Genomic DNA, 26,336 nt, shown 5'->3' with positions numbered 1-26,336 from the left:
AACAGCTTACTCTTCAAATGTAATTGAGAATAATTGTAAAAATGTCACACAAAAGATGGTCAAAATGACTTTCTAAATGTGTTTGGGAACCATTTTAATTCAGAAATGAAGGCAGAATTATTTTAAGGCATTATTAGTATATAAATTATACATATTTCTAAAGGTCCAAATATTTGAGCATCAGAAATAATTGTTTACAAGTAAGATATTATCTAGTGAGATAGTATATTTTTATAAGTTTGAATGAATTGCAACATTTTCTTTCCTCAAGAGGAGAGTCTTCTATTGGTCTTTGTAGCTTGGTTATAAACCATTTAAGAAACATCATTAAAACCAAAGGTATGCCTCAGTAAAAGTTACAGAAAATATCATACCAAATAAGTGGATCATTGACAGATTCCCAAGTCTGCATTATCCATCCATTTATTTCAATAACATTTATTTTTAAATTAATCCAAGATTTAAATTTGTTGAACATGAGGCATTTATTCTATGGCCCAAATAACCCTTCAATGAGTCATTTCAAACAGTCATTCAAAATAAAGCCATTCAAATAGTCATTTCAAAAAAGTCCTCTCAAAGGGTCTTATTACAAATTTTCTGGGAAACTGAGATTCTTGTATAAATTATTCTCACAGGTTGACTGTTCAAAAGCTGTTAATTATTTCATTCACTCAATAGATATGTAAAGAGCCTATTATGTGCTAGGCACTACTTTGCATCTTGGAGACAGAGCTGTAAAAATAGTTCCTCGGCCTACAGAACTTTGCTTTTAGTTTATTCATGTTTATCTTTTATGTGTGAAATGGAATAACTTAGAAGAAAATAGGGTGCAATATTGAGTATTTAGAGATATAATTCTTAAACAAAGGTTGCTGCCTCATATGTTTAAATTCAATTATTAAGTATTGCTTGCAATTTTTTTAGTTTTTAACTCTTAGTAGTGCTGCCTGGCACTGATAAGTAAGCTGGAATTTTTAATAGCTTTTCATAGACGAAGGATTTTTCAACTAGAACAAAAAAGCGTACTTATTTGTTTCAATAAATACAGGTACAATAATTTGGAGTGAAGAAATTGTTTTTAGAATCAGAAGTTTAAGCTCTAGCTCTGTCACATACTATGGACTCAAGCAAGTTGCTTAACTTGTCTGAGCTGAGGCCTCATACATGAAATGGAGCCTAGGAATGGGTGCCTCTCAAGGTTAAATCTCCAGTAATATGAAATATCCTATTATTCTAAACTCTAAAAGCACATTGTATTATGCAAAATTGAAACACTAATTTTTATTTAAAGCCATAACAACTAAATTTATTGTAGACCTATAATACACACCCCTTAAAAAGAATAAAAATATAAATAGCATTTAAATAACTTAAATTTTATCACATCACTTCATTTATTGAATACACCAGATAAGTCCTAAAAATGTATCAATGCATTTCTATTTTTTTTAACTTAGATCAGAATAGCACACTCAAAACAGTGTGACAGAAAAGAAAATGTGTTTACCTCTGCTGATCTAAAAAAAGACGAGCAAGTATAATTCATTTTAAAATGAGAGTTTTGTGCATCCCAAATAGCACACACACATGACCTAAGAGAACATTTTTCTCATTTCTAGTATTATATCACCCTTCAGAGATTTACTAAAGGTGTAAAAAATATCCCACAGGTACTATTGATTAACTCGCCAGGATTTGTTAGACTCAATGAGATAATAAGATAAGGTACCCACTGAGAGAATTTAGAATCTCAATAGAGAATGGAAAATGAGCAGCACCAACCAAAAGTGTATCCCCACAGATAAGTTAAAATGGCCTTTTAACCTTTCACAATCAATTTAAAGACTCCAGTGAGCAAAATATAAATAATGGCAATGCCCTGTCTGGAATGAAGCATAGGTTACATACTAAGTGCCTATCACTCATCTCAAGCAGAACAAGCCATCATTTTCAGCCAAATGTCAGCCTCATATTTTACTCTCTATGTCTCCAAGAATGTCCTAGTTCTAGAACCTTGCTAAGAAGATGTTATATTTTAAAATATATACCTAAATATTTGCAGGGTAAATATTTTATCCTTATTCACTTAGCATTTGTCATAAATGTTGTAAGACTCCAAGATGATATCACAGAAACTAATGCTTGGAAAAAGAAAAAAAATCTAAGTGTGGTGATGTACATTATTAACTAGCATTTCTTATTATAAAATAATTTGGGTAACTCAGGAAGCTGAGGCAGGAGGATTGTGTGAGCCCAGAAGTTCAAAGCTACAGCGAGCTATGATCCTGCAACTGCACTGAAGCCTGGGCAACAGAGCAAGACCCTCTCTCTAAAAGAAAAAGAAATACAAATACAAATAAAAAAGAATTTTGTGCCTAATCCTGTGATCCACATTTTACAAATTACTTATTTAATTTTCATGTTTGCTTGATGAAGTACTAGACATAGTCTTTGTGGACCCAAGGACTGGAGCATGAAATAGACTTAAAAAATCAAATATATTCAATTGAATAGACTTAAAAAATTGAATAAAGAAAATTTCTTTTACATCATATAAACATAACATAAATGATTGTTTTATATTATATCACCATTTAAATAAATGATTCAAGTGGTAACAGTTTCTTTTGTAAACCAAATGCACTTGCAATCATATATTAGCATGTGATTTGTGTCCCACATAAATTCCCCTAAAGCTGTTCCCTTCTTCTATGCAATAGCAATTGAATGGTCTATGGAGAAAATTTAATAGCTATGCTGCACTTGGTACACCACTTGTCTCATGCAGCTTCCCACCAATTTTGAGTAAGGAAAAGAACAAAATTAGAACTAAACTGTTATGCCATTGACAAAATAATAAGTAGGAACCCAATAAAATATAGTGAAAGAATAAAGGCATGAGGAACCCATTACTGAAGACATTTATTTCACCCCCACATAAACCTAGTTTAATATTCCAAAGAGTAAATACAGATCAGAAAAGTGAGGTAAAAACTACATGCACAAAAGGGATGAGTAATTAATTAAAGAAAGTCTTAATATTAAGTTTAATAATACAGACTCATTCAAACTCCTTTTCTAAATAAATCTTAAATTAATATTTAACTTTGCTTACATTTTCAAAGGTCAAATAGAAGCTCAACAGATATCATGTCCTAAAACACAACGGTAAATAAATGTGTCAATTCGCTGTAGTGAATTCGCTCCTTTAGGACCAAAGCCCTAGTTTCCCCAGGTGCTGGGAGTGATGCCTGGCTCACAGAAGCGTCCTTCCCCAATAACTGCTTTCCGCAGAAAGAAGCGATCTCTCTCCACTGGTCCAGCAGTGGAAGAGTATAAAGGCTAAGCCCTCTTGACTCAATCTAGGAAAATTCTGAAGGACCATACCAACTCCAGAGCTCCCCCTGCGGATCAGCTAAGTCCTGTTTCCACTCTATCGCTCTTCACCTTCTCTCTCTGCCCAATTCTGTATTCTTCACTCGCTTCCTGGTGTTGCTCTGAAGAGCTCTACCTGACAAAACAGATGCATGCAAATATAAAATCTCAGAGTTGGCCTCCTTTCTAATTAATAATATTTTGAAACTGCACACACTGTAACAGGAAATTGAAAAATCTATGCATGTTCTCATTATTTTGCCATCATTTTATTAAAATATTTTTCCTATTTGTCTCAAAAATCCTTATAATGCTTTCCTCTTTTTCCTCTATTACATCCTTGATCAAATTCTGATCATATCAAGAATGCAGGACACTGACTTTTTCTATTCTAGATGATAAAAATCATAATTTAATAAGGACAAAGAAATTTGAAAGGTCATTGAATTCAGTTTTAGTTATAGTTTCTAAAAACCAATAGACTATGAACATTTTATTTAGTCCTTCAAATTAGCATTAGTCATCTCTATTCAAAAACGCCCTTGTCTGATAGTTCAGATTTATATTTGCAGACATTGGGCTACTATGAAGATTAAGTTTAAAAGAAATAAACCAAAAGTTATATCCAGAACACTGCTATATTTCTATTAGGGGCAATGTATATTTTTTAAAAAACATAAATAAACCCAACGTAGTGATTCCTGAAAGACCTAAACACAGAGCTACCATCTGACCCAGCAATCTCATTACTGGGTATACACCCAAAAGAATAGAAGTCATTCTATTATAAAGACATGGGCATGAATATGTTCACTGCAACACTATTTACAATAGCAAAGGCATGGAATCGACCTAAGTGACCATGAGTGATAGACCGGATAAAGAAAATGTGGTACATATACACCATGAAATACTAGGCAGCCATTAAAAAGTACAAGGTAATGTCTTTTGCGAAGACATGGTTGGAGCTGGAGGCCATTAACCTTAGCAAACGATCACAGGAACAGAAAACCAAATACCACATGTTCTCACTTACAAGTGGGAGCTAAATGATAACACATGGACGCATGGAGGGGAACAACACACACTGGGGACTTTGGGAGGGTAGAGGCTGGGACAGGGGAGAGGATCAGGAAAAATAGCTAATGGGGACTAGGCTTAATATCTGGGTGACGAAATAATCTGTACAACACCCCTGTGACACAAGTTTACCTGTGTAACAACGCTGTACATGTATCCCCGAACTTAAAAGTTAAAAAAAAAAAGTTTGACAGGAAAAAATAAAAACGTTAATGGCTAAATATATATAATACTTAAAAGCAGAGTAAATAAAGGTCTAGAAAATCCCCCCCAAATCCTATAAATCTATTAATTTTAAAATGATTTATTATTTACTGACACTTTATATCTACTATATATCATACTGGGTACTTTTTGTATACCTTTGCAAGACCTCTCAACAAACTGATATATATTTATATGATATGTATTTATATGATATGTATTTATCAATATTATACAAGGAAAAATAAATGAGGTTCATGACTATTAAGTAACAAGGCAAGACTACATGTTTAATTAGTGGTAGTTTTGAAGCTCATTGGCCAAAGGCTGCCAGGGATACGTCTGTAGTCATACAATGTCAAATTTACTGAGCTTGCTGCAGCAAGGAAGAACACTCCACAGGCAAGTTTTAGGAGCTTCTGAATCTGAGGAAGTCAGGACAGGCTTTTTAAATAGGGTCTTCGGGCTTGGCTTAAGTGGCTTTAAGAAGGGTTGTGCAAAACAGAGTAGACTGAAAATGATAAACTGAGATAAGCAAGGGATATTTGCTGATCTCAGCTTATAAGCAGAATCTGTTCACCGCCTTCTGCACACTTTACCTGTAAGGGAACTGAGGAAGTTTGAAAGGCTGTACTCAGTAAGCATCGCCCATCCTGAACCCTTCTGGTACCTTTTGCTGAAAATATATTATTTGACTTCATCATAGAAAAATGTAGCTTGGAAACAATTTAGAGTGCTCACGTTCACCAGTTCTTAAAATAATGGACTTTAGTTATGATGTAGATAGCTGGAACTAGCAGAAACTTCTGACTAAGATATATGTTTAGACAAGACATGAGCTCTGCATTTATTTTTTCTAGGTCATATAATCAGTATATATACACCTTTTTTAATTTAAGAAAAACTATTTGAATTTTATATACATAACTTACACCAAACTCGAGTTTGAAAATAAGTTGGATTCTTAAATGGGACTTTGTTTTTAAAGATTTTTTTTCCTTAGAATATTATTTACTTAAATAGATTTCCAAAGCAAGAATTTCATTATTATCAATTTGCACATTTAAACAAAATAATATATATCTAAGGTTACTAATTAAACTAATAGTGAAATACATGTGTTCTTTTTTCAATCAACAATTCATTAACAAGGGCATAAATTTCAATGTCGGACATCCTGAAAATCATAAATTAAGAGTTGCTGGTTTGTAAACGTATCACCAAGTAAAATCATCATTGTAAACTATATAATTGGCAGTGAATTACAACTAGAATAATTTTTGTAAAGTTTAAATATCCCCACCGGCTTTACTTTTAATAAAACTGTTTTATAAATTATCTTTATTATTTGGACAGATTAAAATATTTAATCTAACTATACTTGAAATTATTTCCTATTTTCATAACTATCATTTTATGAGATTTATAACTTTATTCACTTGATAAGCATTAATTGCACTTCGACTCTTGTCAGACTGTTATAGGGATATAATAATGAAAGAGACCAACTCCACCCCCATTGTTCTGAAACTTACATTTTTTCTGAATGATGTGAACAAAAAAAAAAGCAAAATAGCTAAATATAATATAACATAGGAATTAGTGTCATAAGAAGTTAAGTCAGAGAAAAAGACACAGAATAAAGGATAGAGCGGGCAGGGATACTCTTTCAGGTCATGTGGTCACCCAAGTCTTTTCTATGTAGGTGCCATTTGCAGATGCTAATAAACTGAGAGTGAGGCATGCATGACTCTGCATCAAACGATCTCTCCTTCCCTGACTACATTGCTGAACTGTTTTATGGTACTAATGAATATCTCATTATATATGTAGCTATTTTATTATCTGCTCCCTTGGAATGTGAGCTTAAGGATGACAGAAGTTAAATCAGTCTTATTCATCATTATATCTTCAAAGAGAGTACTATAAATAGATCTAGTTTTACAGGTGAGGCAGCAAAGACCCTTTGGCAATCAAGTGCCTTAACCAAAATATCACACAACCTAATAAATAGGATGAGAAGTTAGGAAGAAGAACAGAAATTATGTTAAGTGCTCATATGTGCCAGATATCATGGCAAGTGCTTAATATTATTAATCCTCAAAGCAAGTGTAGCAAGCTGAGTAATGACCCCCTAAATATCAACCTCTCAATCCTTAGAAACTGTGACTGCCACCATATAAGTAAAATGTGTACCATATAGGTAAAATGTGCAGATGTGATTTAGCTAAGCATCTGGAGAGAAGGAAACTGTTCTGGATTGCCCACATAGGCCTGGTGTAGTCACAGCAATTTTATAAGAGGGAGGCAGGAGAGCAGAAAGGAAGTGACTTTGGAAGCCAGAAATGGGCGTGATGGGAGGAAGAAGCATGAGCCAATGAAGGCAGGTGGCCTCTAGAAGCTAGAAAAGGCAAGGAGATGGATAACCGACTAGAGTCTCTGGAAGGAACAAGCCCTGTCAACACCTTGACTGTAGCCCAGTGGAAATGATTTTTGACTTCTGGCCTGTAGAAATATAAGATGATTCATTTTAATTTTGTGTTGTCATAAGCCACCAAGTTTGTGGTAATTTGTTATAGCAGCCAAAAGAAATTAATACAGCACCCAGATGGGGAACTCGGGTAAAGGTTAAATAATTTGTCCAACATTACAATACCTCTGCAGCAGAAAGCTAATGTTATTTTCCTGTATCCTCAGCCAAAGACCCAAGGCTGATAATACTAGGCAGAAATTGCCCCCATATTTTAGAGTGTCAAGTAGTTACAAGTAACCCTTATAGTATTTAATCAAAGATGGCAGGGTAAGTCTTTTGACCCTCATACCCACAACCCATCCAGACTAAATAAGGCTAGGTCTAGAGGAGTTTACGTATAGAGGGAATTCATTTGGATTGTTGGCTTGTCAGACCAGAGGAGAGTAATGGGGAATGGAAGCTTTTTCTCTCCCAAGGCAATGTAACCTTAGAAAAGCATGCAGAGAGACTGGCAGTGGTTTTAAAAGATGTAGACTGTTTCTCACACCATGGTTGAATGTTTATGAGCCACAGATTCTCAGTCTCATCTTGGGGCATTTCTTGGAGGAGAACACCAGACAGTGCTTAACTGAGTCCTCTGAAGGGTGGATGCATTTATGCATATGAAAGCTTAGGCCTCTTTACTGCATGGAATCTTCTATGGGTGAGAATGTGGCTTGAGCAGCCCACTACTGCACAGGAACATGTAGAGAAAAGAATAAAGGGACTTGCACTTTCACCACTGGAGCTGGCAAAGGTGCATGGGCCAATAGAGGCAGAATAACATAGCCCAGCTTAAGTCTTTTTGAATGTACCCTAAGAAAGAGGGAAGCCTGCCAAAAGGAGAGTCTCCAGGGCCTGACACCCATGTGACAATAGTGTGCATTGTGGAGGTCCCTACAAGAACTCTTTAAATATTCACATACATACCTTACATAAGAAATCATATATGAATGCTGCCAGGCAACAAAAACAAAGGCCTAACTATAAAAATAGGGGGAAGGAAGACATTTGTATCTCTTCCACCAACTCTCCTTTCTCACCTCAGTCTAGAAGGAGGTAGAAAAAGAAAGAAAAGGATGATGGAAAGTGAAAAAAAATGTCAACATGCCTTTTGTCACTGGAAGCCTTTGAGCCACGGATCAATCTTGAGTTGTGCAGAAGAGAGAAACTTTGAATGGAATTAGAGTTTGGAGCTCTGACTTAGATTGGAAAGAACATCTGAATAACAGAGAGTGAGTCATAATGATTGAAAAGAAAATAGAAGTGACTTGAAAGTTATGGGATGTTCATAATGTGCTATCAGGGGGTGGAAAGATTTTGAAGAGTTCATGAAAGATAAAGGGGCTTCTTGAACACATTTTTAAGTTTAGCTCACTCAATAACCAGTTAACCTTGTAAGGTATGGAATGGAGAAGCTGGGGCTTGAGAACAGACCTCCAATATTTTTGTCAAGTTTTCTACACCATAATTGGTTTCTACTCCTCCTAGAAATCATCTTAATATTAAAATATAATCTCTTACGGATTTTACTTCCAGTGAATGTGGCTTTCTAATACATTGTACAATGTACTGATTTTAGTAGTCATCCATCACTTCTCTTCCTGCCTTAAAGAAACCATATGAACTTTACACTTCCTCAGTAGGGTGTTTTTCTTTTTCTTATTAATTTATCCTTTCATTTTCAGGTTTGCCTAACTTACCACACTTTGTTCTTCCTTGGAAATTTGCCCATTTTTTATATAGTAGCCAAGAAGGAGAGAGATAAAATTATAGGAATTAAAAGATTTGTTTCCAGGAAAAAAAATTAGGTTACCTTTAATAACCTGGGGACAATTTTAGTGTAACCTTTAGGATTTATGATTAAAATGAAAGGAATGAAGAAAATAAAACAAAAATAAACAAGAAAACAAAAAACTGGGGAACATTATTTTGTCTAAGTGGTGTCTTGAATATCAACCAATCAAGAGACTGTCAATTTGAATAACTCAATTCTGCTAGTAGAAAACAAACAATAATGACAGAGAGAGAAAAAAAATCTGTGTTCAGTTATTAAACAGCCTAATTACATTTATAAGATAATTAATTAAGCACTTCTTGAGACAAATTAAAGCACAAAACATTAATAAATCTGCCAAGCTTGTCCAACCCAGGGCCCGCGGGCCGCATGCAGCCCAGGATGGCTTTGCATGCAGCCCAACACTAATTTGTAAACTTTCTCAAAACATTATAAGATTTATGCATGGACCTTTTTTTTTTTTAAGCTCATCAGATATTGTTAGTGTTAGTGTATTTCATATGATGTGGCCCAAGACAATTCTTCCTCCAATGTGGCCCAAGGAAGCAAAAGATTTTACACCCCTGTCAATTATACAAATTATCTTTGGAAGAGTGAATGCTCTCTTCTTTGTCCCTACTACTTGAAAATTGCTAAGACTCAACGTTTCTCAATTTTCTGTTTCATACCATGAAACTTAACGCTATGGTATTTAAACTGACATATATTAAGTATAAGCCTGGATGGCTCCTTCTATTCTACTTAAACATTGTAAAATATATGTGTCTATCAAAAATGTTTCAGCCTACTATGTATGTGTTATTACAGTATTTAATGGTCGTATTCTTTCCCTTCTTATAAAACAAGCAGTTAGTTATAGAGTTACGAATTGTCAAATCTAGTTGGCATATTAGCACTCGTCTAGATTATACTCCCCTCATGGTGGAAGTCGGTTGTCCAAGATTTCTCACCTAATCACTTGTAGAACTTGAATCAGTGAGCAATTCCACTGAGTGTTGACTCCTATCCAGTGCATCCACCCTCTCTGAATAGCATTTTTTCATTCTAAGCTCCAAACAGCACATATATTTACCATCCCCACCCAAATAATACAAGATAAATTGTGGGACAAAATATTATTTACTATTTCCTATTTTCGAAATGCAAAACCATGTTGTTTTGTGAAATGCCTTTTCTCCTCTTTTTTTGCCTCCTCATTTCTGTGGCTCTAATCCTTAATACTTTTAATTATTCATGCATTTGAACAACTTTGAAGTGGAAACTGCTACCTGGGACCTGGGGAATCAGTTTTAAGAGAACAGCACAAAAAGTAGGAAGATGACAAACCGGAGAACTTGGATGCAGTAGTTTGACCCATTTTCCAGTCACTCAGTGTTACCTTATAAGGGTTTGCTCTATTTTTTGCCAAATTAAGTGTGCATGACAGCATAAAAATAAAATAATTCTCATCAAGTTTCCATAATCATTTCTGAATGAGATAGGGAAGACTAAAGCCCTTTAACAATAGACTCAAAATGTAATGGCTCAGAAAAATAGACATTTGTTTCATTCTGTGCCATAGTCTAAGGCAGTGCTCCTCAAAGTAGGATCCCTGTAGCCATAACCTGGGAGATGTTAGAAATAAAAATTCTCGAGCTCCACCCTCTATCTGTAGAGTCAGAAACGGATACTGAAGGCCAACAATCTGTGTTTAAACAAACCTTCCTGGGTGATTCTGATGCAAATCAAAGTTTGAAGTTCACAGAGCAATCAATCCAGAAAAATGTGTGTGCCCAAGGATGAGAAGGAGATTGTCTCTACTCCATAGGGTCATTCAAAGACCCAAGCTGACTGAATCTCTGTCATCCTCAACATGCCCACATGAAAAAGTAAAGTGTAATTATATGTGGGACGTTTTCTAGGACAGCTACAATGCTTCTTTATAAGAAATTCAGCACATGGTCACAGATCACTGCAAGGGAGGGTGAAAAATGTAATAGAGTTTAAAAATAACATACCCATCTACTGTAAAAGAAAGGAGAAAGGATTTTGGTAGTCAGCTGATAGTCTCTGCAATGATGACATAATTATCTGTGGATGATCAAGTCTGCTGGTCATGTGTTGTGTTTCTTTTTTTTCTTACATTCCCATTGTTTTTGCTTTTATTTGAGTACTTGCTTTAATTCTGGCATTGGTCAAGTATACTGCATAAAGAGAGCTGATGAATAAGCTGATGAGGTAACAGGGTCTGTTAGTCTGTTGGTGTTACTAAAAAGGAATACCTGAGACTGGGTCTTTTTTTTTAAAGAAGTTTATTTGGCTCATGTTTTTACAAGCTGTACAAGAAGCATGGTGCCAGTATCTGCTTCTCGTGAGGGCTTCAGGCTTCTTCCATGCCTGGTGAAAGGTGAAAGGGAGCCAGTAGCATGTTCAGAGATCACATGGTGAGAGAGGAAGCAAGGGAGAGGGAAGCGAGGTTGCAGACATTTTTTCACAACCAGCACAGGGGCAGTGGGGCCTGGGAGACTAAGAGAGAACTCTCTCATTACCACAAGGAAGGCACCAAGCCATTCATGAGGGATCTGCCCCCATGACCCAACACTTCCCTTTAGGCCCCACCTCCAACATTGGATATCAAATTTCAACATGAGGTTTAGAGACTCAAATATCCAAAGTATAGCAGAGAGTAATTCAAAAAAGAGGAAACAGTGTCAGATGTTGCTGAGAAATCAATTAAATGGAGACTAAAAATGTGCCTTGGATTTGGCAAAATGGAGGTCATTGATGACTGTAGGAAGGAATGTTCCATAAAATAATGCTATCGAGCCATGTTGGCATGGAGTGTCTTAGTAATTGGAGAACAGAGACAAAGAAGTGTAATTTTTTTTTTTTTTTTTTTGGATATGGAGTCTCACTGTATCACCCAGGGTAGAGTGCAGTGGCACAATCTTGGCGCACTGCAACTTCCACCTCTCCAGTTCAAGCAGTTCTTCCTGCCTCAACCTCCTGAGTAGTTGGGATTACAGGCACCCACCACCACACCCAGCTAATTTTTGTATTTTTTTTTTTTTTTTTTGGTAGAGACAGGGTTTCACCATGTTGGCTAGGCTGGTCTTGAACTCTTGACCTAGGTGATCCACCTGTCTTGGCCTCCCAAAGTCCTGGGATTACAGGCTTCAGCCACCATGCCCAGCCATAAATAATTTTTAAAAGATTACCTACAGGGTGGAGGACAGATAGGGCTGTAAGTACAGGAAGATATGGGATAGAGGCCTGAAGATTAATATATTTGATGGAAAATATATAGTTGAGAAATTGTAGCTGAATACTCTGGAAAAAGAAGTTGGCTAATATTCCTGAGAAAGTATAATGGAGCACAAACATACCAATGGGAAGGATGATGGAATGTAACAGGAAGTCAGAAGACATTCACAGATGTGGAGAAAATTGAAGTAATCATTGGGAAAATTGAGACAAAGTTTATAGAGTAACACAGATGGATTGCTGAGCAGTAGTTAAGAACTATTTGAAGTTACCTTGCACAAATCTACACAAAACCATTAGAACTGCACATTCAAGTTCAGTGGATTGCTATATCAGCTTGGATGTCAAAAAGCCCTAAAATTACATCTATTATAGTTTCTGTTAATTTTTTTGTTTTATAAAACATTTTACTGGCCAAGATTAGAAAAACCATAATTTTATTCTGCCTAATCCTGCTTAATTAATCATTGTTAGGAATGCTTTAGTCAGTAGGTTTATGATAAATACCAAACTTTATAAATTTAGTAACTCTCCCAAGGCTTCAAAATTAACACTCTTGTAAGAGGTTTTAATAACATGACATCATTTCTCTTTTATTGGAATTACAAAAAATTCTAAAAAGAAACTCGTCAAATAAGCCAATGCTTCATGTTTACTAAAAATAATTAAGACAATTGAGTACACATATTAACATTCAGGTTTTTTTTCCCCAGGATTAAAAACAACATGCATTTCTCAATCATTAAACATATTATTTTAAAAATCCAGTCTCTAGGTGCTTACAGATTGTGAGCTGGGCACTTATCTAATGCCGTGCTTTCACCCTAGCAGTGGGACTTCTTTAGACTTCTGAATGTGTCATGCACTTTGCTAAACCTCACCATGTTGCTCTGAAAAGTTGAGTCAAGCCTAGGTGTTCTCTGAGAGCAGATTCAGAGATTCTGACTACTGCTGGAGACTTAAGATTCGCCACTTACCTACAGGTTGAGTAATCCAGGATGCCCTACCTCTCAAAGCACAATACACTAAAATCATATAGAGATTATCTTGATAATTCATTGTATTCAAAGCACAATACACTAAAATCCTATAGAGATTATCTTGATAATTCATTGTCAATACATTCACATACAATTTCCAACGTTTATTGGGAATCGAAATACTTAATTTGATCCATTAAACTGTATTTGCGTGGACCATGTTGCTTATCTTTCTAAGTAGGCATATAACCTATTTTTGAAGATAATTTTCTCATGGTTGGTGGTTAAATGAGGTTTTCAAATAACATGGGGTTCCTTTGAGTCATTATTGATAGAGGCATATGTAATTATCTTTGCTACCTGAGATCTCTGTGATTTGTATCTAGTTCTTTCTCTACCTGGTCTCTACCTTTAAAGGTGGGTATCATGAGAGGACATATTTATGGTTGGCCTTTATAGGAACATTTTCCCACCTCTTCAGCAGATGTGAGAACACAAATGGGCTTTATCAAATTAGATTGTCATAATTTTTACAAATTTATATTGGATGATTTCTTTTTTGATTTATGCAAAGCAAAGCCTGGTTTCATCTGACTGTGAATGTTAAAGAACTTTGTAGAATTATCAGTGCTTTCTAGAAGTGGTATAATTTTTAAAATGTTTTGTACTGTCTCAACTACAATAAAGGAATCCAAGAAAGACCACAGAATCAGAAGAACTATCAGTTCTTTAGACATTTAGATAAATAGTTTAGTTTCTATAAGTGAATAGTTCTTTTAAATAATTTCAACATATATAATGCTGTGGTCAACAAGTTAAATATCCCACCCTCAAAAAAACATAAAACAAAACAAAATGAAACAAATACAGGCAGATGGTAATTTGGCATAATTGCATTCCACATTAATTTCATTTTTATATTCCTCACCATTAGTGAAAATTGATTATGTATTTATCCACATAACCAATTATTATTTTGCAATTATATTTAAAAGTTTACTAATACAAAGGTTTCTCTATTGATTACATACTAAATTTTAGTTGTTGCTGCATAACAAGAGAGCAAAAATGTCTATTTTCAGGTTCACATCCTTACTGTCTTATTTGACAATGCTAGGTTCATGAATAATTGGTATTTTTATTACTTCTCTGATCACTTACTCATTCAACAAGTAGTTATTAAGCTTCCTATCATTTGAGAAGCATTTTATAAGGATTGTGGATACATAGAGGAAAAAAATAGAGCTCTGCCTTCATGAAACTGATATTCTGGAGAAAGCCTGAAAGTAAACAAATTAATATGTATTTGGTGATGAAAACTTGAAAAGAAAATAAAGCAGAACAAGAAAGCTAGAAAACACTAGGTTTATTTTATACAGGACACTCAGGGAAGTTCTCTGATATGGTGACATCCGAGCAAAGACCTGAGCAGGTGACTTAATTGAGGACATTTTGAGGAAAAAGAATTACACTGGAGTGCATTCAAGGAAATTCAGAAAGGCCAGTGAGACAGAAGCAGAGTAAGTAAGAGGGTGATACAGGTATGGTCAGATGGTTAGCAGCATCAGATAGGGCAATTAGGGATTATAGGCCATGGTAAGGACTTTGACTCCTACTCTAATTAAGGTGAAGGCCCACTGTAAGAGTTGAGCAGGGAAAAGACATGCTCTGATTAAGTTATAAAAGGATCATTATTATGGCTTATCCATGGAGTATATCCTTCAGAGGGATGAGTGAAAGCAGGGAAGCCAGTTAGGAGGATATTTTAATAATCCAAGTAAAATGTATTGGTGAGTTGGACAAAGAAGAGGTGGGATACTCAGAAGCATAGTAGGTATATTTTGAAGGTGAGTCGGCAGAATTTGCTGATGGGTGGTTGTGGGTATGAGAAAAATGTATGAGAAAAGAGTCAGTGATGACTATTCCCTATCCTCCAGCTAGTGGAAATTGGAAGAATAGCATTTCAACTTATTTGTATAAGCAAGAGTGCAAAATGTGAAAGTGAGGTGGGGGTGGGGACTGGAGTTCGGTTTTAGATATGGTTAGTATGACTAATGTAGATTGACATTATTTAGAATTACAAATGTAAAATAGATAATTGAATATATGAACTTGGACTTAATTAGAGAGTACCACAGTAGAGATAAATTTCAGAGTTATCAGTGAATGGATGGCTTTTTAAAGACAGGTTTTATTAGCTGAGATCATCAAGGGAATGGGTGTACATTGAAAAAAAAAAAAGATGTTAGGGCCAAGGACTGAGCCCTTAGACATTTAAGGATTAAAGTTGGAGAAATAAGGGAAAGCCACTTAGAGAGACTAAAAGGAAACCAGTAAGTTGATAAAGTACCCAGAAGAGAGAGTGATAACCTTAAAGAAAAAGGGGGGCATTATCAACCAGGTCTAATATTGATATGTTAAGAAGGAGAGGGACTAAGAATGGGTCATCAAAAGTGGGACTGGTAAGTCACTGCTTCCTTTAAAAAAAAAAATCACAAATAAATCCACATTATTTTATTTTTGTTGTTAGTGTACTTGCAGTCTTGATATATTTCACCTTAGTTTTCCCTCTAATTTAACATTCCATATATTTTGATGCTAAATTATTTTCTAATAAAAATGCAAAGAAAATATTTAATATCTTACATTTTGATGCTGAATTATTTTCTAATAAAAATGCAAACAAAATATTTAATATCTTTTCTTATTCCCAGATCTATTATTTGGTATTGCATTTTGCTCTGGAATATGAAATCGGCAGCAACATTTTAAACATTTCATACTTGTGGTCTGTATTAAATGGAAAAGAAAGTTTTATTAGCAAGTGAAGTATCACTTATTGGAGTTTTACTCTCAAGTTAGTTTTCCATGTCAAGAAGTCATAGTCCCTGATAGACTGAGTCAGTTATCTTTATTAATTTATGGCTGAATAATGCTTAGAATTAAATTTTGCATTGGACCATCCTCACCTTAAGTGAATGATAAATTATACACTAAAACACAACATAATAACATTTACAGTATTAGCAAGATATCTTTGAGGTAAAAACACCTAAACCATACATCTCATTACATAATACAAAACACTTTACCTAATATTCTCACATGAATTCATAAAATAATTAATATCAAGTTTTTTATTCCTTCATAAAAATGCCATATACTTGTTGAATTTTTACTAGAGTACAATGTGCTTTTACAGCTATACTCTATATAGTATACCCACACTGTATTATATATATATCATGATACTGTATTTTTATTTGAAGTACTTATCAAAATTATGACTACACAAAGTTTTGTGTAATTATGCAAATTCTTCTTGGATCATATACTCACACAATTCAAAACATATTCATGCAGTTTAAAGTTTCCAACCTACCCTGGGTGCCTTCCAGTAAAATTTACCCACCTCTATCCATGACTTTCATTTACCATCATAATTAATTATTAATGTCAAATTTTTAGCATCTATACACACATACACGCACACACACACAAAAACATACTTTGCTTATCAAGCAAACACAAATAGGATTCTTATTTTCTACCTTTTTTTTACATAAAGGTTGTTTTTAGATGCATTGTCCTATACTTTTTTACTTAACAGTGTACTCATAAAATAATATAAAGTTTTTTTATTACTTCATAAAATAATAATACTACATATTGGTTGAGTTTTTACTAGAGCACAATGTACTTTTATAGCTATGCCATGTACTGTATATGGTATATTCATACACCCATGTCGTTTCAGGTGTATTAACTATTATTGAGTACCTACTGTGTTTTGGGTGCTGTTCTAATAATCGGATATACAACAGAACACTGTAGTTTAAAAACTCCTGACTTTGTGGCATTTACCTTCTAACATGAGATAGCTTGAAGATGTTGTTGTTGTTGCTAGGGTTTTTGTCTGCAGTTTGTTTTTTCTGTACTTACCATTTCGTTGAAAAGATGGTTCATAATTTAAGTAACACTTACTGCTATTACCAATAATTAAACTTTCACATTTATAGTTTTAGCATGGCTTTAGAGATAGCTGTAGAATAAATGTTCCACAGTGGGATGCCTAGATTAGAGGTATTTGAATTATAACTTTTGTACAGTTTATCAAATTGTCATCCATAGGATATATAAGATGCTTCTATCTATTCTTCATTTATGGAATATTTTTATCAAGAATGATTGCATAAATTTCCTGATGTGGAGTTCATTCTCACATTGTTATGCAGAAAATCCTATAGAATCCACAAAAAAGCTATTAGACAAATAAGTGAGGTTAGTAAGTTTTCAGGATCATATTGTCTGTGGATAAAGACAGTTTTATTTATCCTTTATCCTTCTGGATGCCTATTATGTATTGATTGCCTTATAGCACTGGGAAGAACCTGCAGTACAATTTTGATACAAACCAAACCCAGACAAAATCATCACAAGAAAACAATCTAACAATATCACTTCATGAATATAGATATACATATTATAAACAAATCAAATCTTACAATATAAAGAAGATCATACATCATGATCAACTAGGTTTATCCCAGGAATGCAAGATTGGTATTTGAAACCAATTAATGTAATACACCAATATTAACTAAACAGAAACTCCTATGGGAGCAAAAAATTTTTTTGAAAAAAAGTTAAATTCCATTACTAATAAAAATCTTCTTCAAACTAGGGATACCTGTATAAGGGAAGTTCCTTAACCTGATTAACAGCATCATTGAAAAACCTAAAGCTAACATTATGCTTAATATCAAAAGACTAAATGCCTTTCCTTTAAGTATAGGAAAAACGCAATGCTGATTGAGACATGAAAGACTTGGAAAGAACTTCAAAATAATTTTTTTGTTTGTTTCCACTTCCCAAAATTTCTCATCTTCATTGTGTCTAGAATTTCATATTTTTGATGCTACTGAAAATTTTAATTTCTAATTGTTTATTGTTAGTAAATAGAAATGAAATAAAATATTTGTATGCTAATGTATCCTGCAACCTAACTTATTGAATATATGGGCATATAGATGTTCATAATATTCTTATTATTTTTTAATTTTTCAAGAATTTTACAAATACAGCATTTCTCATTCTTGATATTGGGAATTTGTGTCTTCTGTATATTTTTTTCTTTTCAGTCTTGCTAGAGATTTACCAGTGAAACTGACAATCTCACAGAACATGATTTTAGGTTTATTAATTTCTGTGTATTCCTTTCTGCTTTGTACTTCATCAATTTGTGCTCTGATCTTTTTTTTTCATTTACTTCGACTTTGCATCTTTTATTTTTCTAGTTTTAAAAAGTGGAATTTGAAGTCATTTATTAAAATTTTTTTTTTTAATTTTAAGTTCAGAGGTACATGTGCAGGTTTGTTGCATAGGTTAACTTTGTCATAGGGGTTTGTTTCATCACCCAGGTTTTAAGCCTAGTACCCATTGGTTGTTTTTCTTGATCGTCTCCCTCCTTCTAGCCCACAGTGTTGTTCCCCTCTATGTGTCTATTTGTTCTCATTATTTAGCTCCCACTTATAAGTGAGCATATGGTATTTAGTTTTCTGTTCTTGTATTAGTTTGCTAGGGATATGGCCTCCAACTCCATCCATGTCCCTGCAAAGGACATGATCTTGTTCTTTCTTATGGCACAGAGTATTCCATGGAGTATATGTACCACATTTTATTTGTCCAGTCTACCACTGATGGACATTTAGGTTAAGTCCATGTCTTTGCTATTGTAAATAGTGCTGCAATGAACATATGAATGCCTGTGTCTTTATAATATAATGATTTATATTCCTTTGGGTATATATCTAGTAATGGGATTGCTGGGTTGAATGGTATTTCTGGCTTAGGAATCACCATACTGTCTTCCACATGGCTGGACTAATTCATACTTCCACCAACAGGATGTAAGTGTTCCTTTTTGTCCACAACGTTGCCAGCATCTTTTATTTTTTGACTTTTCAGTAGTTGCCATTCTGACTGGTGTTAGATGGTATTTCATTGTGGTTTTGATTTGCATTTCTCTAATAATCAGTGATGTTGAGCTTTTTTTATATGATTGTTGGCCGCATGTATGTCTTCTTTTGGAAAGCGTCTGTTCATGTCATTTGCCCACATTTTTATGGGGTTGGGATTTTTCCTTATAAATTTAAGTTCCTTATAGATACTGTATATTAGACCTTTGTCAGATGTACAGTTTGCAAAAATGTTCCTCCATTCTGTAGGTCATCTATTTACTCCATTTATAGTTTCACTTGCTGTGCAGAAACTCTTTAGTTTAATTAGAACCCATTTGCCAGTGTTTGCTTTTGTTGCAATTGCTTTTGGCTTCTTTGTCATGAAATCTTTGCCCAAGCCTATGTCCTGAATGGTATTGCCTGTGTTGTCTTCTTCCAGGGTTTTTATAGTTATGGGTTACATTTAAGTATTTAATCCATCTTGAATTAATTTTTGTATATGGAGTAAGGAAGGGGTCCAGTTTCAATCTTCTGCATATGGCTAGCCAGTTGTCCCAGCACCATTTATTGAATAGGGAATCCTTTCCCCGTTGTTTGTTTTCATTAGGTTTGTTGAACATCAGATAGGTGTATGGTCTTATTTCTGGGTTCTCTATTCTGTTCCATTGGTCTATGTGTCTGTTCTTGTACGAGTACCATGCTGTTTTGGTTACTGTAGACCTGTAGTATAGTTTGAAGTCAGGTAACATGATGCCTCCAGCTTTGCTCTTTTTGCTTAGGATTGCCTTGGCTATTTGGGCTCTTTTTTGTTCCATATGAATTTTAAAATAGTTTTTTCTAGTTCTGTGAAAAATGTCAATATAATGGAAATAACACTGAATCTATAAGTTACTTTGGGCAGTATGGTCATTTTAACAATATTGATTCTTTTTATCCTTGAGCATGTAAAATGTTTTCATTTGTTTGTGTCCTCTCTCATTTATTTGAGCAGTGGTTTGTAGTTCTCCTTGTAGAGATCTTTCACCTCTCTAGTTAGCTGTATTCCTAGGTATTTTATCTTTATGTGGTAATTGTGAATGTGAGTTTGTTGGTGATTTGGCCCTCAGCTTGACTGTTGGTGTATAGGAATGTTAGCAATTTTTTTACACATTGATTTTGTATCCTGAGACTTTGCTGAAGTTGCTTATCAGCTTAAGAAGATTTGGGCTAAGATGATAGAGTTTCCTGGATGAAAGATCATGTCATCCGCAAACAGGGTCAATTGTGTGTGTGTGTGTGTGTGTGTGTGTGTGTGTGTGTGTGTGTGCGTGCTGAATTACATCCCTCCAAAATTCATATGTTGAAGTCTTAACCCCTAGCACCACCTCAGAATGGGATGGTTATTGGAGATGTGGTCATTAGAAATGTGATTAAACAAAAATGAGGTCATTCAGGTAGGCCCTAATCTGTCCCATATAACTGGTGTCCTTATAAGAAGAAGAGATTATGACTCAGTAAATACAGAGGGAAGACCACGGGGAGAGGAAGATGGCTATTTACAACCTAAAGAGAATGTCTCAGGAGAAACCAACCCTGCTAATGCCTTAAACTTTTAGCCTCTAGAATGATGAGAAAATAAATTTCTGTTGTTTAACTCAGGTTGTGGAACTTTGTTATGGCAACCCTATCTATCTATCTATCTATCTATCTATCTATCTATCTATCTATCTATCATCTATTTACCTAATCTGTCTATTTTTTATATGTAAATATGTTGAGATGTATACTGATATATTTGAATAAAAAGTATAAAATTTGTTACTTTAAATATAGACAGCTTATTTTATATCAATTGTACTTCAGTAAAGCCACTTATTTTCCTGAAATTTGTGCAATATACCTGTGAAAAGGTATAGAATTTATTGTAACTGTCACTATCATTTATTCAATATGAGATAGAAATTATAGATAAGTATATTAATTTATCATATTTGCTATATATGCAACTTTTGAAAGTCATCAACAGAACAAAGAAAGCATAAATACCTGTTCTTTTTTCTGAGATGCTTTTTGTTTGGGCTTATGCTGTTGTTTTAGCTAGTAATTTATGTCTGTAGTTTCTTGGGAATTTAGAAATGGAAAAGACAAACACTTTTTTTCTTCCTGTCTCAGGAATGGAAATTTAAAATATGTAGGTAACTTTCCTAATTCAATCATTTTAGAATAAGACTTTTCAAAATGAATTAAAAAAATTAAAAATTATTACCACTATTAATTCATAATCCTGTTTTACCCATGGTATAATGTAGACATATAGTTTTTGATTTGGGATTTTTAATTTTTTAATATCTTTAGTCAGTTTTGAGGTTCTGGTTAGAGACTTGTCAGTTGCCCTTTCTCAGAGCCTGATTTCTTCCACACTCCAACCACTTCCTTAATCAGGTTCTTACACTGTGGGCCCTTATGCACAAGCCCTAATTGCCCCAGGCCAAATACCAGACAATTAGGCACAGCATTATAACCAACCGGAAGGCAGTCTGAGAAACCTAGCTAACCCCACTTTGCTTGCCATGGATACCCCAAATAGTTGCCTCCTACAGCTGTCTTTTGCTGCTACCCTGTCCCTGAGTGCAATTCCCTATATGGCCCTGCCTGGCAACCTTCTCTTATTAATAGCTGAAAGTAATAAGAAATTCTGCCTTTCATGTATTTGAGTGACAGTGTGTTGTATCCTTCCATCAAAATAATCCTTAAATCTTATAAAACAATTTGCACTGTGAGCAGATAGCATGGCCGTGACTGCTGACTCAGATAGCTTTTCAAGAGGCTGCTCTTGGCTTACTAATTAGTTCCAGACCTCTGTGAGAGTGGCTTGGACAGAACTTGAGCTTGTGCTTTAGCCTTGTTGCCTGCTGCTGTGTCTGTCTGTGCTTGCCACGTATCCCCACGTCTCTCAGAATATTCTAATGAACGGTGCTAACAGATTAAACTCTGGAGGCTCAATAAAAACCTTGGTGGAGGCCCACCCCATGGATATGGGAGTGATGCGCCGCTAAAACTGCACTTTCTGGCATTGGGCATTCTATCCTCTTTCTAGTCACTGTGTTCAACAGAGGCTGACCCCAGATGCCCTTGCCTCTTTATTTCCTTTTTTATTATGTATACCAGAAATAAAATTCTAAGCCCACTAACTGACTGATAGATCCTCTCCATGGCCAACGGCATTCCAAAGTTAACCTGAAACACTAGTTCAGGGCCACAATGGGAAGTAAGGGCTGGACATGCCTCCCTTTGAAATTCAGGCACAACTGACCAGCATTAATGATAAAACAGAGACCCTATGACTGATAGAACAGAGTCTTTCAGTCTGATCAGAAACATTTACAATCTATTCTCTCTGAAGCCTGCTACCTGATGACTTTACCTGCACAATAAGAACCTTGAGCTCAACAAACCCTTATCTTAATGCAGTCACTTTCTTCTATTCCAGATCTTTAGATAAACTCTTTCAACCAATTGCCAATCAGAAAATCTTTTAATCTACCTATGACCTGGAAGCCCCCACCACTTCAAGTTGTCCCACATTTCCAGATCAAACTAATGTACATCTTACATGTATTGATTGATGTCTTCTGTCTCCCTAAAGTGTTTAAAACGAAGCTGTAACACAACTGCCCTGCATATGTTGTCAGGACTTCCTGAGGCTGTGTCACAGTCATGCCCTTAACCTTGGCAAAATAAACTTCTAAATTCATTGAGACTTGTTGCAGATACTTTTTGCTTTATAATCATTAATTAGGGCAGAATGATGATTTGTCCATGTATTTCAGGCAACCTTTGTGAATAAAGATGTTGGCTGGGTTCCCCCATGGTAAAGAAATGGCACCCCTGTCTCATAGTCAGTGTTGCTCTGGTCGGGTAGCCGTCGACCTGCTTTCTTTGCTGCATATTTTGTTGCTGTTTTTAGGGAACTTCAAGTTCCCCAGATCCTCAGGAATATCATGGGCTGCCCCGTTGGATACCAGCCATTCAATGTTTAACCCAGAGAGGCTGTCTGTGGCAAGGAAACAAATATCTCACCTCAGCAACCCCCTACTGAACACCTGCAAAAGTTACCCAGTTGCTTAAATGATGCAAGGCCCCTAGCCAGTGTGACTGGGCTTTAGTAAGTGCCCCTGCAGGTCAACATGCAAAGGAACAAAAACGTAAAGGAACTTATTGCCTGTCCCGAGGAAAGGTGACTGCAGCTCTCAAGTGAAATCTCATTCTTTCACAGGTAGACTGAGAAGCCTTAGGATGAAGAATGGCTGCCTATGAGGCAGACCACTGGGCTCCTTCCCCAACTCCTTTCCTGTAACCACCCAGGTTTGAATTATGAACTATTAGATACAGATGGAAACTAAAAACCATGACTTCAGGAGGCTAGAGGCCCAAAACAGAGGAAAAATAATGGAATAAAGAGAAAACCTTGATATAGGAGAAGAAATTTTAAAATAAATAGTGTGTGTGTATGTATATATACATATTTATTTATTTACTTATATAACTCTGTATATATACATATACACACAAAAAATTTGTACATAAATTAACCCAATTAGAAATCTAAAAATCTGCTAAAATATTTTTTATAACACTAATATGAAATGTGTACTGATTGGGCTTTTGTGTCTGTAAATGATAGGTTCTAACTTAAATTTAAGATCTGCTAAAATACACCAATTGACAAAGCTTTACAGACTTAATCATACTGGGTCTCAACTTAGAGTTTTACTCAGGGATCTTGCTAAATTTAAACATAATACTTTCGATATTCTTGGGAGAGTAACTAAATATAAAATAGAGCCTGGTCCAGTAGTACATGCCTGTAGTCCCAAATACTCGGGAGACTGAGGAGGATCACTTGAGGCTAGGAGTTCACGGTTGTAGCGAGCTATGATTGCACCTGTGAATAGCCACTGCACACAGGCCCTGGCAACATAATGAGACCCCCATCTCTTAAACAAACAAACAAATAGTTTAAAAATTTTTTTAAATAGAGAAAAAATAGGTATTCTTTAATTAATTATAGTGTTTTCTAAATTCCATTTTGAGCATGTATGTTCTGATACAATGAGCAATGCATTAAAATTAAATAAAGTTTTTGGCACTGAAAAATTAGCCTGAGAAACAAGACCCTGTGGGCCCCCGTATTAAAACAGTTAAGATGTTCCAATGTAAATTTTAAAAGGACCTTCAAGAATTCAAACTTATTTATATAAAACTTAACTAATATTTGCAAACCTCAAAAAAATAAATAAAGACAGATGCCTAAGGGTGGTTTATTACAATGCTGTGGTTTCATCTATTGTGATCCTCATGTGTAATACCTAATATTATTAAAATTACTCACATCACTTAACTAATAACCAGTAAATACTTTGCTATTATAGATTTTGCTAATATTTATCTTTGGTGGCTATTTCAATGGCCTCTTAACTGTATTTTGCCTTTATCTCCAAGGAAAAAAGTATGCTTTTCCTAGGTCACCTTACAGGGCACCTCGACAGTGTTGCCATTTGCATGCAATCTTTGCAGACAAGAGCTTAATTAACTGCACCCTCCTTTCTCCAGCAGCACAGGTTTGATATTAAGTTGGTAACATCTTCCCCTAAGGAGTTTTATTTGACATGCTCATTATAAACATAAACTTTCAACATCTTTTAGTTCTTTTTTTCATTCTGGAGGCAATATATTCCTATCTACAAATTCTACTTAATGTCTCTGATGCTGCTGTTTCCAAATAAGCTCACCGTAATTGGGGATCACTCAAATAAAAGGTTCTAAATTCTTTCCATCTTAAATTTAGCTGATCTTGCAGAGGCCTGTGACTACAAAGGGTGTGGCAAAGCCTTCATCAGGCGCTACCTTCTGAATCGCCACATCCTGATTCACATTGGAGAAAAGCCTTTTATTTGTGCAGCTAGTGGCTGTGATAAAAAAAAAAAATCCCACACAAAATCCAACTGGAAGAAACATTTTGCATGCAAATATGAAAATCTGCAAAAGCAATATGTATGCAATTTTAAAGGATGTAAGAAGACCTTTAAGAAGCATCAGCAGCTGAAAATCCATCAGTGCCAGCATGAAAATAAACCCCTATTCAAGTTTTACCTTGAAGGATGTGGAAAACACTTTGTTTCACCCTGCAGGCTGGGAGGACAGATGCAGGCTCGTCAGAAAATTATATGTCAATAGGGATGTTCTTTTGTGGCAGAAACATGGACAGAGCTTCCAAAGCACATGAGAGAAATCCATAGAAAGGAAATAACATACGATGTATGCCAGAAAACATTCAAATGTGAAGATTATCTCAGATAACCTGTGAAAACTCATGCCTCAGAAAGAGATGTATGTCAACATCCAAGAGAAGACTGCAGAAGAACTGTATTTAATCTCCAGAGCTGTCTTCTTTCTTTTCATAAGGAGAAGCACCCATTTATGTGTGAACATGCTGGCTGTGGCAAAAGGTTGGCTATGAAACAAACTCTTACAAGACATGCTATTGTGTATGAGCTTGACAGGAAGAAAATGAAGATCAAAGTAAAGCTATCTTCTGAAAAATGAAATTTGGCCTCTCATCTCAGTAAAATATCGCTCGTAAGAGGAAACAAGAACAAGGTTTATCTTTGCATAAAAATGGAGAGTCATTGAATTGTATTGATCTCGACAGCTTCAATACTTACTCTCAGCTAAAAATCAGATTTCTTTGTTTGAAGGACTACAGACCAATGAGCTCAGTTATTTTCCCTCAGAAGTATATTTTTGTTATCAAAATCATTTATTTAGGAAAAAAAGAATGACAGACACTTGATAGATTCACTACAGAAGATTTAGCAACCTCCTTTCATGCCTCCTGAAGTCTCTGGACAACCTATGATGGCCATAGGTAGCCCATGGACTTTTGAAACAAGAAACTGACCTTCCTGACCCTGTGCTATATACAGCATTAGAGCAAAAAATGTTGGCCACATAGTGGAACATCCTGGAAATAGAGGCCCTTGCAGACCTTGAGCCTGTGATTCTCCATAACCAATTGCCCATTATGCCTTGGGTCATAAAAGCAGCATCCCAAAAACTCAGCACTGCTCCTGAGGCCTCCTTAATATAATATAGAGCCGAACCTAGTCCCTCTGGATTATTAACCTGGAAGGGGTGGTCTC

The 26,336-nt window shown here is 35.2% G+C and overlaps 1 pseudogene; it reads left to right on the top strand.

Annotated features, from left to right (window-relative positions):
* Window positions 1-25,976, top strand: part of LOC100586069 — a 190,932-nt pseudogene extending 164,956 nt beyond the window's left edge.
* Window positions 25,977-26,336: the final 360 nt, after the last annotated feature.

The sequence above is a fragment of the Nomascus leucogenys genome, chromosome 11 (genome assembly GCF_006542625.1).
Source record: "Nomascus leucogenys isolate Asia chromosome 11, Asia_NLE_v1, whole genome shotgun sequence".
Lineage (NCBI taxonomy): Eukaryota > Metazoa > Chordata > Mammalia > Primates > Hylobatidae > Nomascus > Nomascus leucogenys.
Note: the sequence above shows the minus strand (reverse complement) of the source record. Positions and strands in the feature narration are given on the sequence as shown.